The 16,770-nt window shown below is 36.3% G+C and overlaps 1 protein-coding gene and 1 non-coding gene across 2 annotated transcripts in view; both read left to right on the top strand.

The window, feature by feature from the left end:
* The window catches only part of LOC134747864 (visual system homeobox 2-like), a 126,160-nt gene that overhangs the window by 23,230 nt on the left and 86,160 nt on the right, over positions 1-16,770 (top strand). The gene's annotated exons all lie outside the window — the stretch shown is intronic.
* On the top strand, positions 4,124-4,196 carry Trnar-acg (transfer RNA arginine (anticodon ACG)). The gene has a single exon. It is a non-coding gene; the product is annotated as a tRNA-Arg (tRNA).

A 16,770-nucleotide genomic window follows, 5' to 3' on the forward strand; every position in this document is an offset into this window, starting at 1 on the left:
TATCTATCTATAACATACGTCTTGAAAATCATAATTTTGCTATTCAGCCATCCAACATATCAAATAAACTCATTCAAATATTTTTACGATTTCTAAGCCAAACAAGATTGGAGTTAAAAAAATGCAAAAAAATTCCATTCAAACTCAAGCCTAACTCCGTCCATAGTACAGAGAGCTCGCGGGTCGTTTCTAGGTACCGCAATTGTATAATCATTTCATATTAAATTGAGGACCGGGGGAGCTCTGTCTTGGTTGGTTTTTTCTTGGAGTATTGTCAAGTGCGTCCAGCGTAAGTTGAGCTGCGTCCTGGCTTGTACTGTCCCCTTTTCCCTACAATTTTCTTCATGCCAGGGGGTTGAGGAAGGTCATGATATGTCGGGGTTAGCGTACAGAGCTGGTGTGAACTAGTGCTCTCTTCACACGTACTACAATGCTCCCTAACTGCCTGCTATTAACCCTGTTCAACCCTTTCGGGAGGGATAGTGATGTTCTTAAATATTTGCTGAGCTTACTCATTGACCGTTTGGTCGACAAATAAACGGGATACTGCAAATGTTTAGGGACTTGTTCGGACTGAATAAACTGTGAACACTGTAAATAAAACAACTATGGAGAGATATAGGTACAAACAACTATAATCCAAGCCTTTACAGAGCAGTATTTTCGATATTTCTTCCGCTAACTTCCAGACACTTGACCGTTGGTTTCTTCATCCACCCACAGTTAAAATCGTCGTAGCCTCACTTTTTCCGTGTTGCCAGTACAATCTCTATTTTTTGCCAATTAAAGTTAAAATTAAAATAAACTATTATCTTTTTATATTGAAATTAAAATAATATTGATATTTAATTTTAGAAATGCTCACAAAACTAAACTAAGTAATATAGGTATTTTGTAGGTATGTTATGTCGGTAGCTACACTACCTGTATATTATATCTCCATCAAATCACTATAGACAGGCCTCCTTCACTCGCTCAAAGCCACGCGCTATATGCCTACTGCTCGGCGTATCGTCGACGATATAATCGACAGAGGGCCGCCGAACGCCCGCCTGAGCGCTCGCACCGCACGTTTCCCGCGCTTACGCTTCGAAATGCCGAAACCACGTAATTATTGTGCAGTAGATGGGTGTAAAAGTCAAAAAACAAAAGAATTTTTTTTCGTTTTTTAGGGTTCCTTACCCAAAGGGTAAAAACGGCACCCTATTACCAAAGATAGATATAACTCCGTAATAAATGGATACAGTCTAAGGAAAAAACGTGCCTCGAAAATCAAGAAAATTTGATTCTCGTTCAGAGGGCGCTACTAGTTTTGGCCTACAGTCGTATAGATGGCGTTTACGGTTTCGTTTGTTATTTAACAATTTTAACGCATATCAGTGAAAGAACATGGGTCAAAATCATAAAAATAATGAATGCAAATAAAAAAATCATTTATCTACATTTAAATACATTCTATCGTATTTTTAAAAATCTTCATTTTTAGTTTTAAAGTGTGTCGACAGATGGCAGTGAATTTACATGGGTTACAAAATTTACTATGACAGTACCGCTCTAGTATAAGTTACTCTATGCTATTACTAAGACTCCGCTGCCGCTGTCCGTCTGTCACCAGGCTGTATCTCATGAACCGTGATAGCTAGACAGTTGAAATTTTCACAGATGATGTATTTCTGTTGCCGCTATAATAACAAATACTAAAAAGTACGGAACCCTCGGTGGGCGAGTCCGACTCGCACTTGGCCGGTTTTTTCATTTCCGAGAGACAAAGAAAGGTGAGTAGTATTTTAAATCTATATTTATGAATTTTGTCACTATTTATTTCTTTGAACATAAGTAGATAAATCGTAAATTAAGGAGTTTTTTGAGTCAGGTATTATAAGTGTTGTTTTTAAATATTTGATTGACTAATATAAAATATGGTTGATTCGCAACATTCGTTTTATTACAATAATAACATAAGTAACAGTACAACCCTAGCGCATTCTTACGATGACGCGTTGGCACGTGGCTCGCACGGCGAGCAAGGCAGTCTCGACTCTTTGTGCGCCATACTTATGGTACATTTCTTCTCGTCCTGAGCAGCAGGTATTATTATTAAGTTTTTGTAGGCTATTATAGAGTAGGTATTTTCGCTTTTGTATGGGAATGATGTATCTGTTACGTAGTAACTATTTATTAATCTGTGCTATAGACAAACCTATAGGTGTTCATTTATTTTCAAGATATTGAGACTTTTGAACTTAATGGTTGTTTTGCCAATTTTTGTTACTCACCTAATAGGATTTTAACAAAATACAGTAGAATCCCCTTATAATGACATCAAAGGGAAGTGACAAATACGTCATACTAAGCGCATGTCATATAAAGCATAGTTAATTAACTTCTTTTTTTTTATAAATCTCAAATTCCTTTGTAAGAGATGAGTTTTATTAACCTTGTACCAATTATTCAACTGAGAATCAAAACTAAAACAACTTACACGGCCCACACGCCCCAAACGTCCTCGCAGGGAAGATGTGGGGACGGCCACGAAAACCAGTCAATGTGTCAGTATAACCGGACATAATTTCATGAAAATAGGATTTATAGGTCATAGTTTAAGCGATTAGTCACTATAAGCAAAATCATCTTATCCGACTTTGTCACCATGAATTTTATATTAAAACCAACCTTCGCACAGTATTTACGTCATAGTAAGCAGTTGGTCAGTATAAGCGGAGTCATAATAAACGGATTTCACTGTACTTACAATTCTTACAAATCCTATAATATTCTAAGTGCCTACTTTAGAGGTGTTACAGGCATAAAATAGTTAGGGTAGCAATATAAAAACTGGTTTAGAAAGGTTAAAAATAATACGAACCGTAGGTTTTACGCTACGTTTGTCGAATGCGAATCAACAACTTTCTATTTTTAAAATTCGGTTAAAACAGGGGCTCTGTCGGTAAATATGTAAGTATACATGTTTCGACTTCGAATGGCTCGACTAATTAATCGACTGCTAATTAATAACGTGTTCATCCCATCCCTACAGCTTCACACCTCGCCCGCGGCCGGCCCCGAGCCCTCAAACAAAACTCAACTTAAACTCCCTCATTATAAAGCTCTAATTTCATGACACAAAAAATTATTTTTGTAAACCATTTCAATAAAACCTTATGCCTGAGAAATAAGGTCCTGTATTGAAGCTTCGCAAATGACAATTCGATAAAACAAAAGTTTCTGTGCCGGGGCATTAAGACCGGTTTTTGCAAATCATTGAGCTGACAATTGTTCAATCTTTCAATTAACCTAATACGCCTACAAGTGTGCCTGTAGCCTTTAATTACTTTGCTATTGAAAAAAAAATCGATAAGATGTTCTAAGGTGATGATTAACTTTATTGAGAGTTGTTTTAATTTTTTTTACAAAAGCTTTTGTATTTTTTTTTAATTTAGATTTGTGTCTCCATTATTTTTTTGCCTATGGTCTCTATGATAATAAAATATGGAGTGTGAGAACCATTAAAAACCTTTGCTTATTTATTTATAATACCTAAAATTATACTTTAATAAAATACCGAAGACGTGATGACGTCACATTGAATTTTAACCTAAAAACAAAGATAGATATAACTCCGTAATAGATGGATACAGTCTAAGGAAAAAACGTGCCTCGAAAATCAAGAAAATTTGATTCTCGATCAGAGGGCGCTACTAGCTTTGGCCTACTGTCGTATAGATGGCGTTGACGGTTTCGTTTGTTATTTAACAATTTGAACGCATATCAGTGAAAGAACATAGGTCAAAATCATAAAAATAATTAATGCAATAAAAAAAAATATCCATATTTAAATACATTTTATCGTGAACAAGTTACAGTTTACACACATTACACACACAGTACAGTTTACACAGTACACACACACACACACAGTTACAGTTACAGTTTTTACATTTTATCGTATTTTTATAAATCTTCACTTTTAGTTTTAAAGTGTGTCGATAGATGGCAGTGAATTTATTGTGGTTACAAAATCTACTATGACAGTACCGCTCTATCTTATTATATCCTCTTTGCTAAAAATAAATACAGATAACGGGACCGATAGCAATGGTTAGTTTCGCCTATGTAGTCATCTGGCCTTGTGGCGCAACGGATAACGCGTCTGACTACGGATCAGAAGATTCCAGGTTCGAATCCTGGCAAGGTCGCGCAAATACATTTTTTGTTTTTGTTTTTTTAAGCTATGAAATCATTTCAACGGAGGATTTGTTATAGTAAACCGTAAAATTCGAGATATGTATTTTTCTGTTCAAATCTACTTACAAAAGCTTGGTAGTTTTCATGAAATATGTATGAAATGAAGGTAGGGGAAAGGAAACTTTTGTACTTTGAACCTAGTAGTTAGTAGTAGATCAGTTATAATAGGTACAGTAGGTACAGTCGAAGGCAAAAATATCGATCCAGACAATTGGTCAAAAATATGTGAACACGACTTTATTATCTAAGGTGTAAGAGCGTATACATATTTTTGCAACTGGGAATGTATATATATTTATGCCTTACAGTATCTATAAATAATTTATTTTTATCATAAAAATCACACATTTGCTTCTGTTTCATATTCATTTGTATTTTGTATGTGTATTTTTTATTATCTTAACAAAAGCCATATCCAAAAAAAACTTAACCCTCCCGCAGCGGAGGCGTTACACGCTACTATTTAATTTAGTTAACCCTTTCACGGCATTGTGTCGCAAATCTCTGTAGTGACAAAAGCCATTATTGAAGCCACGGTTGTGACACTGTTGTGACAGTGTTTGGTGACACTTCCGAAATGACAAAAGAAAAGGTACCATTGTGTGCATACAAATTGTAAGAATAAGTGATTTATTCATAGTATGGCCTATTGAGGTATTAGAAAATCATAGAATACTAAGAGGTGCGTACAGTTTTAATATTAGGGACACAATTTGAGATGTAAATACTTATATGTATATTTTTATGGCCATAATGGCCATATAAAGTAAGGTGCTTTGGGGTGATTGTATTTTTAATATTTTTTTATTTATTATTCAGAATACAGTCATACATAAAAAGATAGATGTAGCTAACAAAAATATATAAAAACGAAGCTGGAGGTTCATAAATGTAAACATTATAAAAACAGAAATGAGGGAGCGATGCGGTACATTAAAACTTATATTTTGTAGCAAATTTGGGCAATTATTTTAATTTTTGAATTGTGACAGAATCATGGTTTTGATTGGATCCGGAAGTTACGAAAGTTTTGTTTTTTATCTAATTGTATATATTAAGCAGTAATAAGTGATCATTTCAAGTGTTCAAGCGTTATTTTAACGCTTATTATATTATTTTGTAAACCCATTCCTGGAAGACCTTACCTGCAAAATACTTACTCATAAATTTTCTTATAATGGGGTTGAAAAAACACTACCTTCACCGAATGTTGTTTTAAATCCAAGAAAATTATAGGGCAATTATGACAGGTTTTTATATCTCTTCCTAGAATCTGATATTTTGAAGATATATCAAGTGTTTGTGTAGGCTACTGGGTTAATCGTGTTTATGGACCAGCTATTTAAGATGGATGACTAGGAGATATTGGTTCAAGTGCCTTATAGAAGAAAGCAGTATTTTCAAGTGCTAATAATTTGACTAGACTTATATTGACCGGTATATGGACCGTATTGTATTGTTTTCGAGCTCCCGAAAAGTTATAAAGGGAAGGGGGAAGGGAAGGGGGAAGGGAAGGGGTATAAGTCTAGTGAAACTAACCGTAAATCAGTCAAAACTGTTATTGCTAATAATTTGGTTTAAATTTTAATTGTGACGCTATTCTGTGGACACGGGAAAAAAACACTTAAATTTTATTGTCATTATTGGGCTGATTTATTGAAATGACAGTAGGCACTATTCAGGTTAGGTATCTGTGAGAGAACATATTATTTTTTGGCTAATTTTCTAAGTTTACAAAGAATGAGCATATCAAACAAGTATTACAAAGTAATTTTGTATTAACCCGTAAGTGCCCTTGTCAAAAGTTTGCTACTAAATTAATATTATCTTGAAATTGTAAATTACAGTCCAAATAGGGAGTATTACTGCAAAATCCTGCCGCCTGAGTGCAGCACTAGCATCTATCGAAAACGATATAGTAACTTATACATACTGTGCCTTAAACAGTTTTTCGACATGTTTTTCATTTCATTTCATTTCATTTATTCCTTGCTTAGTGTGTGTACAAAATATCTTATGCATAAATCATTACAAATGTCTCAATACATTTAAGAGCTAAGAACTAAAGTACCTATACAGAATAACATTTAATGTACAAATGTAATAAGTTAGGCATTTGAAAATAAATTTTAAACTAATTTAAAAATATGACAAAATATAATTTAATTTAATTTAAATTGTTAGGCATTAAAATATAATTTCCATTTATATATTATTATATTTCACTATGACATTGACGCATCAAGGCGGTTTGTTTATAGATGAGATGGCCTACCGCGAAACGCGAAAATCGAAATTTTGTTATCTGCCTCTTTATCGATCGAATATGCAAGAGTGATAGAGAGGCAGAAAACGAAGTTTCGATTTATGATTGTGCTAGTGACGCCCTCTACGCAGTTATGCGTAATATTTCCTATTGTCTGGGACGTATACGGAACAAGGTTAGGTATTTACCTACCCATTCGACCGACAATGAATAGAAGCAAGCTTCACAGTGAGAACGTCGGTGAACTTCGCACATCATGACCCTATCAATTACAGAGGAATTTAATTTCAATTGGCGTCAAAAGCCAATAAAAGTGGCATTACCGCAGCTTAGACAGTTATGAAGCCCTTACTTGTGACAGGATTAGTGGGAGAGAGAAAAGAACGTGAGGGTGCGACTGCGACGATATGGTAAAAGAAAAAGTATTTCTAGCCACAGATACTTCTTAAGGATATTTAAACTTTTTTTTATTTAAAAAAACTCGATATAAAATAGAGTAAAGTCATTGGTGGTGTTAATATGTAAGACGTAATTATACTTACCTGTTCCCGATGCCAAACAGCTGCAAGAAGTGCTCGAAGGACCATGTTAAAGGATTGAACCTAAGGCCTTGGGGTCCAAATAAGTAAATTTAGTAATTAAAAATGCGAAAGTAAGCATGAAACGAATGATATATTGTCCAAGAAGAAAGTTGACATGGAAACCATAATGTTGCTATACAAACTCCATACTCCATTCTACAACACCAGTAATACCTAATAGGCTTAATACCCATAGAGAAAAAATCTTGATGGTTGCAAGAAACTGCACGGCCTTATGAGTGGTCAACGTTGTTTTGTCACGAAAAATTACATACGTACTTATAAAATGTTATAATAGGTAATTTGGTATTAATCTCAATAGGTAAATTTTATTCGCAATTAGATTAATATAACATTTATAAATATTAAGTAATAGGTATAAATCATTGTCATATTATTACCTATCTCTTCTCTAGGTAGTTCTCGGGCTGACTACTTTATCCAGGGATGTAATATGCATGTAAGTGTAGGCTGTGTAGGTACTTTACTGGATATCAGCTGAACCTATAATTTCATTAAGCAATTATAGGTCACTAAATAGTACGTCCAAACATTGATATAAAATTATTATTTATTTATTACCAATTACGAGAACGCGTGACAATCATACCGCTTAACAGACAATGCTAACTAATCCCACTAGCATGGTACCTTTGCCTAATTATCAAAAGGTCATATCTTCCAAAACTTTCCATACTCACATACAACGTTTTAGGATTACCGATATCCATAACAAGAAGGTCGTTTGAGTAAACTAGTTTGGTATAGACTTAAGACTTTTTGAAATGGGCTAGTTGCAAGTGGCACCCGTTTTAGGGATTAGCGAACCCTCGATATTAATTTATCGAGTCCATTTATTAACATTCCTGGCAGTTAATGCTTTGGGGTGCTTATGCCCGTGTGGGGCTCATAATGGCGCGAATAGGGCTCGGAACACGCGAAATTAGTTGTAGGTGATAGAATTTTCATTGTATGGTAAAGTAGCAGTGAGAGATTAATACAGGATCCAGACAACACCTTTTATTAATTGACCGAGCGAAAGCGAAGGTCTACGTGTCAACTTGGGCAAACATTATTTCGTAGGTATGTCCGGATGTTGTCTACAGGTCACATTTCTCAACCGATTCTCGTGAAATTTGGTGAACAGGTTCGATAATTATTAGGTAAACCTATAGATTATTTTTGTTGAAAATTTCCATAATGCCATGTGGATTGGCGAGCTTAATAGCTCACAGAGCCATTAGTATTAGTATCACCTACTCATATGATATGAGTTAATTTCTTTATCATAACTTCTAATAATTCGTTCAAGTTTTTCTGTAAACGTAATCCAAGTAGGAGTAGTCCAAGTCCATCTCATTAAACTTTATTTGACCTATTCAAAAAATACAAAATGAATGGCATACCTTTTTACTAGGTTGATTTATAGGCACGAGATTTACAGTAAGTTGTAAAAAAAAACCGGTCAAGTGCGTGTCGGACTCGCGCACCGAGGGTTCCGTACTTTTTAGTATTTGTTGTTATAGCGGCAACAGAAATACATCATCTGTGAAAATTTCAACTGTCTATCACGGTTCATGAGATACAGCCTGGTGACAGACAGACGGACAGACGGACAGCGAAGTCTTAGTAATAGGGTCCCGTTTTTACCCTTTGGGTACGGAACCCTAAAAAACAGTGCTATCTCAAATTTATTTGTGGTTAGATCATTACCCGAATAGGGTGTATTGAGTTAACTTAGAAAACGGGATAATTCTCCTATAACAACAATAAGATGCCTTAGTAAGCGTTGCAGTAGCATAGGTACCTATGCATTGCCAAAGTATAAAGTGCTTATGGTTTAGTAGATAGAATTTCTAAATTACCCCGTTTTCGAAGTCACCCCAATGCACCTTAGCGGTATAAAGGTGCATTGCACCTTAGCGGTCACGGCCATGACACTCAGAAATGAGAGACTAATTGTAGAGCACCTAAATAAAATGTAAACCAATTTTCTTTTAAGGAATAAAGCTTGCAAAACGAGTATCTTTACGGCGATAGTAAGTACTTTAGACCAGAATCGGTAGAAGTGGCTCAACGGAGATCGAATCTAGGTCGCTCCATTACTTGCCAACTCGCCGGGCTTTTGGCCAGAGTAGAAATAAAAACAGTAGCTCAACTACTTACGGCACCTGCACTTATGGCGAATACACGATTAAGTCACTACGTTCGCTTTTAGGCGGCTTAAAAACTTTTAACAATTAATTTGACCATCAGGGGGCCTTGTCAAGATGGCAATCGTAAAACGCCGATCAAATAAGAAAAAAAATGTATCGTGATGAGTGATGACAGATGCAACGAAAAGTCACGTATAATCCTTTCCATACATTATGTCACCTACGATTGGCCCCCAGCTTTTATTATTTTTTATCGCTTATTACAGACCTTAACGAACTCTGGCTCTACCTTTATAATACATACTCGTAGGTACGTACCTGCCACAATTGATGTCTATAGAAATATAGACTTTTCTCCAACTAATATTAGCTGTAGGTATCATATATATGATCTTGAGAGGTGACGGTGATCGGTGAGGTAATAATTAGGTAATCAGTATGAGAACTACAGATGTAGTTAATATTTTTATGGAAACGCACAATTTCGAACGTGTTATGCGATTTCAACTAGTTCCAGTACAAAAAGTACAGAGGTTGACTGAAGTAGTATGACAAATACGAACATTTCCGAGAAAATACGATGCCAAAGTACTGTTCACGACATCTGTACTGTTATAAATTTACTGTGTCAGACGAACACTGCAGTTCCGAGGGACGAAACGCAGCATAAACGTCTCTGATCGGATAAGGGCAAAGTGAACAACTTAATCTGTACGCTCAACGGTTCTTTGTAAAAGGGTTCAAAATGGTACCAACTAAGTGTATTGAGAGATGACACGTTCCTTCTAAGCGTTTGATTCACATCCACTTCTTTGGCGCCACTAAAAAAATTACAGTTGTGTCCTTATGTTTATTGCCCGTTAGGTACAGTCGCCATCAGATATATCGGAGCGGCCGAGGTGCTCAAAAATATCTGAACACGCACCTAACGCCTTGACAATATTGTGAGCACCTCGGCCGCTCCGATATATCTGATGGCGACTGTACTACTGTATTTAGATGTGTCAGATGAACGCTGCAGTTCCGACTGTTCAGAGGGATAGCTATATAGCATAAGTCTACTATCGGATAACGGCAAAGTGAACAGCTTAATCTGTATGCTCAAGGGTTCTCTGAAAACTGCTTTGCTTACAAATAGCGTGAATAATAAGCTGGATGCAAATTGCGGTTAGTTTTAAATGGCAAATATTATGGACATCATGCGTTTGGAGAACTCCTTACTTACTGTAGTCCCTCGAGAAAACCTCGGCATGGAAAATGGCATAGTTCCTTAAGGAACAAAAACTAGGTATTTTCCGTAACTTTTTTTTGGTCGTCGTTTGCCGATAAACGATTGTCAGTTTGTAAACTGTAATAGATATCATATAATAAAGAATAAGTGACTAAGCCCTCCAGTGGTGAAGGCCGGAGCACTGGGGCACTGGAGGGCTTCGTCACTTTTTCTTTATTATATGACATCTATTACAGTTTATAATTTATATATAGTAGTGTGACTACTTAAAAAACACAAATCAAAATATTTAATAAAATAATTTGATTTTTTCCCAAAAATTGAAGATTGTCAGTTTGGCTACGGCACAACAACAGGAGCCTACTCGCATGTAAATATTGTCCACTACGCTAGACCAAGCTAGACATATCACATACTGTTTACCATAAACAACGCTCCAATATCCTACTTTTCCACAAATTATCCCCGTACGCAGCCCGTGGAGAGGGCACGCGTGTCGCCGAATAAATGACGTTTAGCAAGATGGCGGCGTGCGCGCGCATACACGAAGGCAACGCGGTAAACAGCCACTTTTCTTTAATTAACTTGATGTTTGTGAGGACGAGGAGATATTTTATATTTTGTGTCAATGTCTTTCTTATCTTTGAAACTCATAGAGTAAAACAATTTTAATGGATTGGATCGCGAATAATTAATTTATAATATATCCCGATATACCCGACGTTTCGAAACCTTTACAGTGGTCGTCAAAGAGTATAATATAGGTATATACCTATAGCAGTCGTGGTCAGCGAGCGGGAGACTGAGGAAAAATATATTCAAATCTGTCACTACAATGTGCAAAATTATCCACATCTAAATATTTTAGGTAATGAAGATAAATTAAAACGTATTTCTTAAGGCCGGTTATACATATTACGACTATTATAAGTAACCTAACAGAGTTTCTTAAAAATGTTATGTCTTATATAGGTATTAACTAGTGCTTGTCTTGTTGTTTTTCGGTGAGATTTCAAATCGTTGAAATGTAATGACTTGTTGCATAAACTATTCAAAACAATCCGTCAGAAACGCTATTATTATAAATTTATCAATAAAATATGCTACACAATTAGCAAAGCTAAAAATGAAAAAAATGGATAGCAATGGATGGATCCCTATTCACCATACTTATTATTATCAAAGAATTAAAAACTATCTACAACAGTGACGGATATTAACAAATCATTAGGTACATCCCGTACATCTAGCTAGACGAGAAAGTCGATCAGCTTTTAAACAACCGCAAAGTACTTTTTGTCCTGAATTAAGAGCATGCAACAATCACTCCGACACGTCAACACATCCTAACAAATGTTAACAAGCGCTCACATAAAAAACTTCCATCTCATTCGTACTCAAATTAAGCCAGTAATCAAATCACAAAAAGCCCTGCACATACCCGCATACGTTTCTAAGGTGTTTACAGACAAATCAAACATCTAACGAACCACGTATCGGGTTCCTTCATATAATTGTATTCTAATTAGAACAGCGTAAATGCCATTCAGTCTCTTACATCTTTACGACATTTTGATGAAGATGTTTGAGTCATGGTCGATAATAGCTCGTATTCAAGATGATTGACTGAATGGCTTCAATGAGTCATTATATGACAATGCGAGGTTTCTAATCATAAAATGATGGGCTGGCAGGTCCTATTGCAGCTTTGCTAATTGTGAAGCATATTTTATTGATTAAACTATTTAAATGTAGAGCATAATTTAATGATTTAATTAAGGCGTTTCTGACTGATAGTTTTGAATAGTTTATACTTACAACAAGTCATTACATTCAAACGACCTGAAATCTCACCGAAAAACTGAAGTAACCACAGGCAAGTCAAGACAAGCACTAGTTAATACCTGACAAAATATTTTTGAGCATCTGTGTTAGGTAGGTACTTATAATAGTAATGTATATCTTGATTTATGTTGCAACTTGCATGTATAACCAGCCTTAAAATTTATAAGTCTGAGGTCGGGTTGCACCAAACCGTTTGTCACAATTTTAGCGTTCGCTAAATTTTATTGTATGGGAAGTTTCATAGTTCTCTGCTGTGTGACGTTAATAAGTCTGTTAACTGTGGTTGGTGCAACTGGACCTGAATCTAACATCTAATTACCAAAACAATTCGTTTTTAATTCCAATTCATATTTTCGTTCACACGGATCGCAATTTGAACAATGATCTAGATATCAACTATATATCCACTAGATATGAAACAGAAACGATAACGAGATAGTTAAGAAAGTCATGTCAAATTTGTGGTGTTGAGTATGGCTGCTCTACTCTAGTCGCATTGGTAAGCACTCTTATGTGCTTGTGGAACTTGTCGGACGTCACTTTTGCCATATGCTAATTTTAGGCATCTCGGCCGGGGCTCTTCATTGAAATCTCGGCTTCATAATGTGTTCTGTCTCTTCACTGTAGCATACTAGGAATACAAAATACCTACCTACTTATACCGAAGTTGAGTAGGTATTATTGTAGCTACACTTGTAGTATCTTTTAAAATAAAATGCTTAAAGTTACCAGATATACAACCGAAATAAACCTGTTGTTTGCGGTAAAATAACACACTGGCCATTTGTGTGTATTTTCACAAGTTAACATTTGCGTACTATTCCCACAGCACAGCACACAAAGAAATGAACCCAGGCGGTATCCACGGAAATTAGGTTAATACCCATTTTATACCCAATTTAACCACTGTGGGACAAAAAACAGCCCATACTGTAACCAGACACCATTGAAGAATCTCTTGACGTATTGAGTGCCTGTCGTGTACTAAGCTCTATTCTTCACGATGATAGGCCAGGAGTCGAAGATAAATTCACTTTTGCCCTTATCCAGGAAAATAAATTTATCTTTAAATTTATAAATCCAAAATTTGCTGCAGAATCCATCATAAGGCTTATTTTTTTGTAGTTGTTTTTTTGTTATTATCGACTGGAAAGACGGTATCCATGTTGATTTGTTTTTTATTATGAGACTTTTTAAACTGTATTCATATTTAAGATTTTTCAGTAGTTTTTTCTTCTTCATAACATAATAAATATATCCCTCTATAAATTAATACAGTTAGAAAAAGACGGGTGGTCTATTCCGTGCGTGAGATACTGCCACGGACGGTGTTTCTGTGCTAAGCCTACTGATTTTACAGAACTTCGCTTGTGCAGGCGAATATAAACCCAAAAAACAACGAAGTAAATTTTCTTCGTCTGCCTCCCGGAGTATAAGTGGCCGCGCTAATCTGCCCATTGTTGTCGCAACCCGACACCCATTGTGCGCGTGCGCCATCCGACACCACGCGAATTGGTTACTCCCGTCAATTAAAAGTCTAACAAAACAATTTACGTTAATTTGACGTAATTTGGGATGAATAGGATTTTTTGCGGCTGACCAGTGTATTTTCAAAGAGATTTGTCACCACACACAGCGCACACTAAACGTTTTAAGATATCATCATCATCTGTATCAGTCCACTACTGTGCTGTTTAAGAGGAATTTCCTCCCGCGGACACTTTCTGTGGAATGAACCTCCTGCCGAGGAGGTTACAGTTTTACAGTGTGGGGTTTTACAAAAAAATCGGCCGTGCGAGTCGGACTCGTGCACGAAGGGTTCCGTACCATTACGCAAAAAACGGCAAAAAATCACGTTTTTTACTGAAAATTTCAACTGTCTAGGTATCACGGTTCTTGAGATACAGCCTGGTGGAAGGAAGTCTTAGTAATAGGGTTCCGTTTTTACCCTTTGGGTACGGAACCCTAAAAAGGAGTGTATAGGTTTCCAAAGGGTCGGCAACGCGCATAAAACACCCCTGGCATTGCAGGCGTCCATAGGCTAAGGTGACCGCTTACCGTCAGGCGGGCCGTATGCTTGTTTGCCACCGACGTGGTATTAAAAAAAAATCATAGACCTTTTCCATGATACCGCTGGGGAGACAGCGTTGAAGCGGATCAGGCCCCGTAGACAACATGCCAATCGCTAACGCTCCGTAGCGAACGAAACGCAACTGTCAACTAATATGGAAGAGTGATAGAGAGACATAAAGCGATTCGATGGCAAAGCGATAGCGATTGTCCCCTTGGCTAGGCAGCCAGACTCTGCGGTAGCTTTAAGTCGATATTGGAAGCGGCGCAGAATCGGAAAAAGTGGCGTTCTCTCTTTTCGGAGACCAAGACCCTCTTTGGGTCGCTGAACCACATTAATTAGTTAGTAGACCTTTTCCATGACACGCCACCGTCCCACCGTCACCGTCAGCGTCAACAAACGTCTTGTGATAATTTGGCATGATTTGGGATCAATGGAGGATATTACTGAAAGTTGGCGACCGGACCGGACTCATTCCCAAATAAGTCAAAAGACCAAACTTGTATGACACACAAAACGACGGAACTAAGATACCTAATGAATTTTTATTTGGTTCTACAAAGTCTGGATACTCTAGGTTATGGCAAAAATTCCCTTACGGATATTACCTAAGTACCATTTCTAATTATGTTGTTACTTAAAGTTTAGCTTAAGTAATCTAATTATACCTTTTACTTTAATTTCATTCATAATTTTTCCATGCAATTTCGAACCTCACTGTACCTATTTCCAAACGCATAAATTCCCTAAAAGGTAAAATAGCCGAAAATGTCACTGCTTTATTCAGCTATTTATGGTAATAATAGTCTGAGTTTTCGGCAGAAGCCGGTAGGCATTTTGCCAAACAAATTAATGTATTAAAACTTTCCGCTGCTAAAGGAAGCTACTGTGCCAATCTTCAACACGCTTAAATCTAATTTTAATTGGATTGGTAACTTACGTCCTGCTTCTTTACGGGCATAATGGGAATTGCAGCATCGTGACAAATCCAATGCATATCAGATTTTAGTTTTAGAGAACAGAAGCATTTTTTTATATATATTATATCTGTCTTGGTATGAGTTGGTAAGGAGCTATAATTTCTTGAAAATGCACGGAATAATATGACACAAAGTTTTATTATTTAGTTGTGAGTGAGAGAGAATGAGTGCCTCATTTTGCCGTTAAACATAACGTTTGGCGAACCTATTAATATAATTTTCACTCACCATACTTATTTGGAAAAAAAACTGTTTTTATTATTTTTTATTGGAGACAGTTCTTTTATTTTATTGTATATATTGTGTATTATGTGTGTAAAAGTTTAACTAAAGAAATAGTCACAAAATTATCTAGGCTGGCTGGTTATTAAAATGTTCTTTTTAAATTTAAGCAGGGGTGCTAAACTCCTACTTTCGGGTATTCTCGGCTCTGTTCGTTCGGCTCAGCATTGCTCCTCGAGCAATTATTAGGGTTGACAGATAAGAAAATGACTTGAATTTTAACAACCCTAAATAGCCGAAAGGAAAGGGATAGTGCCATATATTAGAAAGGTACAACATGAATCATGATTCGTCCCTGAACCGCTGTCAAACTTCGGTTTTGTAGAAAGTTTCCTTTCTGTATGGTAGTACTATTATCTATTCTGTGATTCAAGCTGCCAACTCCCATAAAATTGCAGCCGTCAACATATTCAGCCAGCATGACTCTCCACTTGCTATTCTAACAGTTTCCAAGTCGATAATTACGCCGAATGTTGTTCTTGGCCGCGGTCCCTTTTCAACACTCCACTTGAGAAGGAGACAGCGCTATTATTTCACGACAATGCCTGTCACACGCACCAGTTCACGTATTTATTTATTTTGCACGTAATTGAGGAAGTGTTTTACTCGCTTTGTGTTATTCTTTATATTGTAGGTAAGCGGTAGTGTTATGGACATCTGCGTTTACAAAGTTGGGTTACTGGGTAGTTTTACCAGCGTATACCTTTACCTTTAGAACTGTTGCATATAATAATTAGCTCCATGATTTTTTTTAAATTTTTGTAATCATAATTTATATAAGTAGATTGAACACCGAAAAAAAATTAAAAATACTTTTACTAATACTTTTGTAATTGTATTATTTTATTAAAACATATTTAAAATGTTGAGCAGTTGAAATGCTCATAATTTTGGCGCGAATTCGACAGAGCGTGACGACGTCACACGTTGGACGGACCAACTGACGTTTGCTACTAATGACACTTACGTGAACTAATCTGTCGAACGCGTGACGTCACGTGACGTTTCGCTCACTAGCTTTTCGCGGGCAAATATAAACTTCATGCATGAGGATAATTATGACATACCTAAAATATCTACTTATTAACCCCGCGTGGGTTTAAAGAAACCCCG

Source organism: Cydia strobilella, chromosome 15 (assembly GCF_947568885.1).
Source record: "Cydia strobilella chromosome 15, ilCydStro3.1, whole genome shotgun sequence".
Classification (NCBI taxonomy): Eukaryota; Metazoa; Arthropoda; class Insecta; order Lepidoptera; family Tortricidae; genus Cydia; species Cydia strobilella.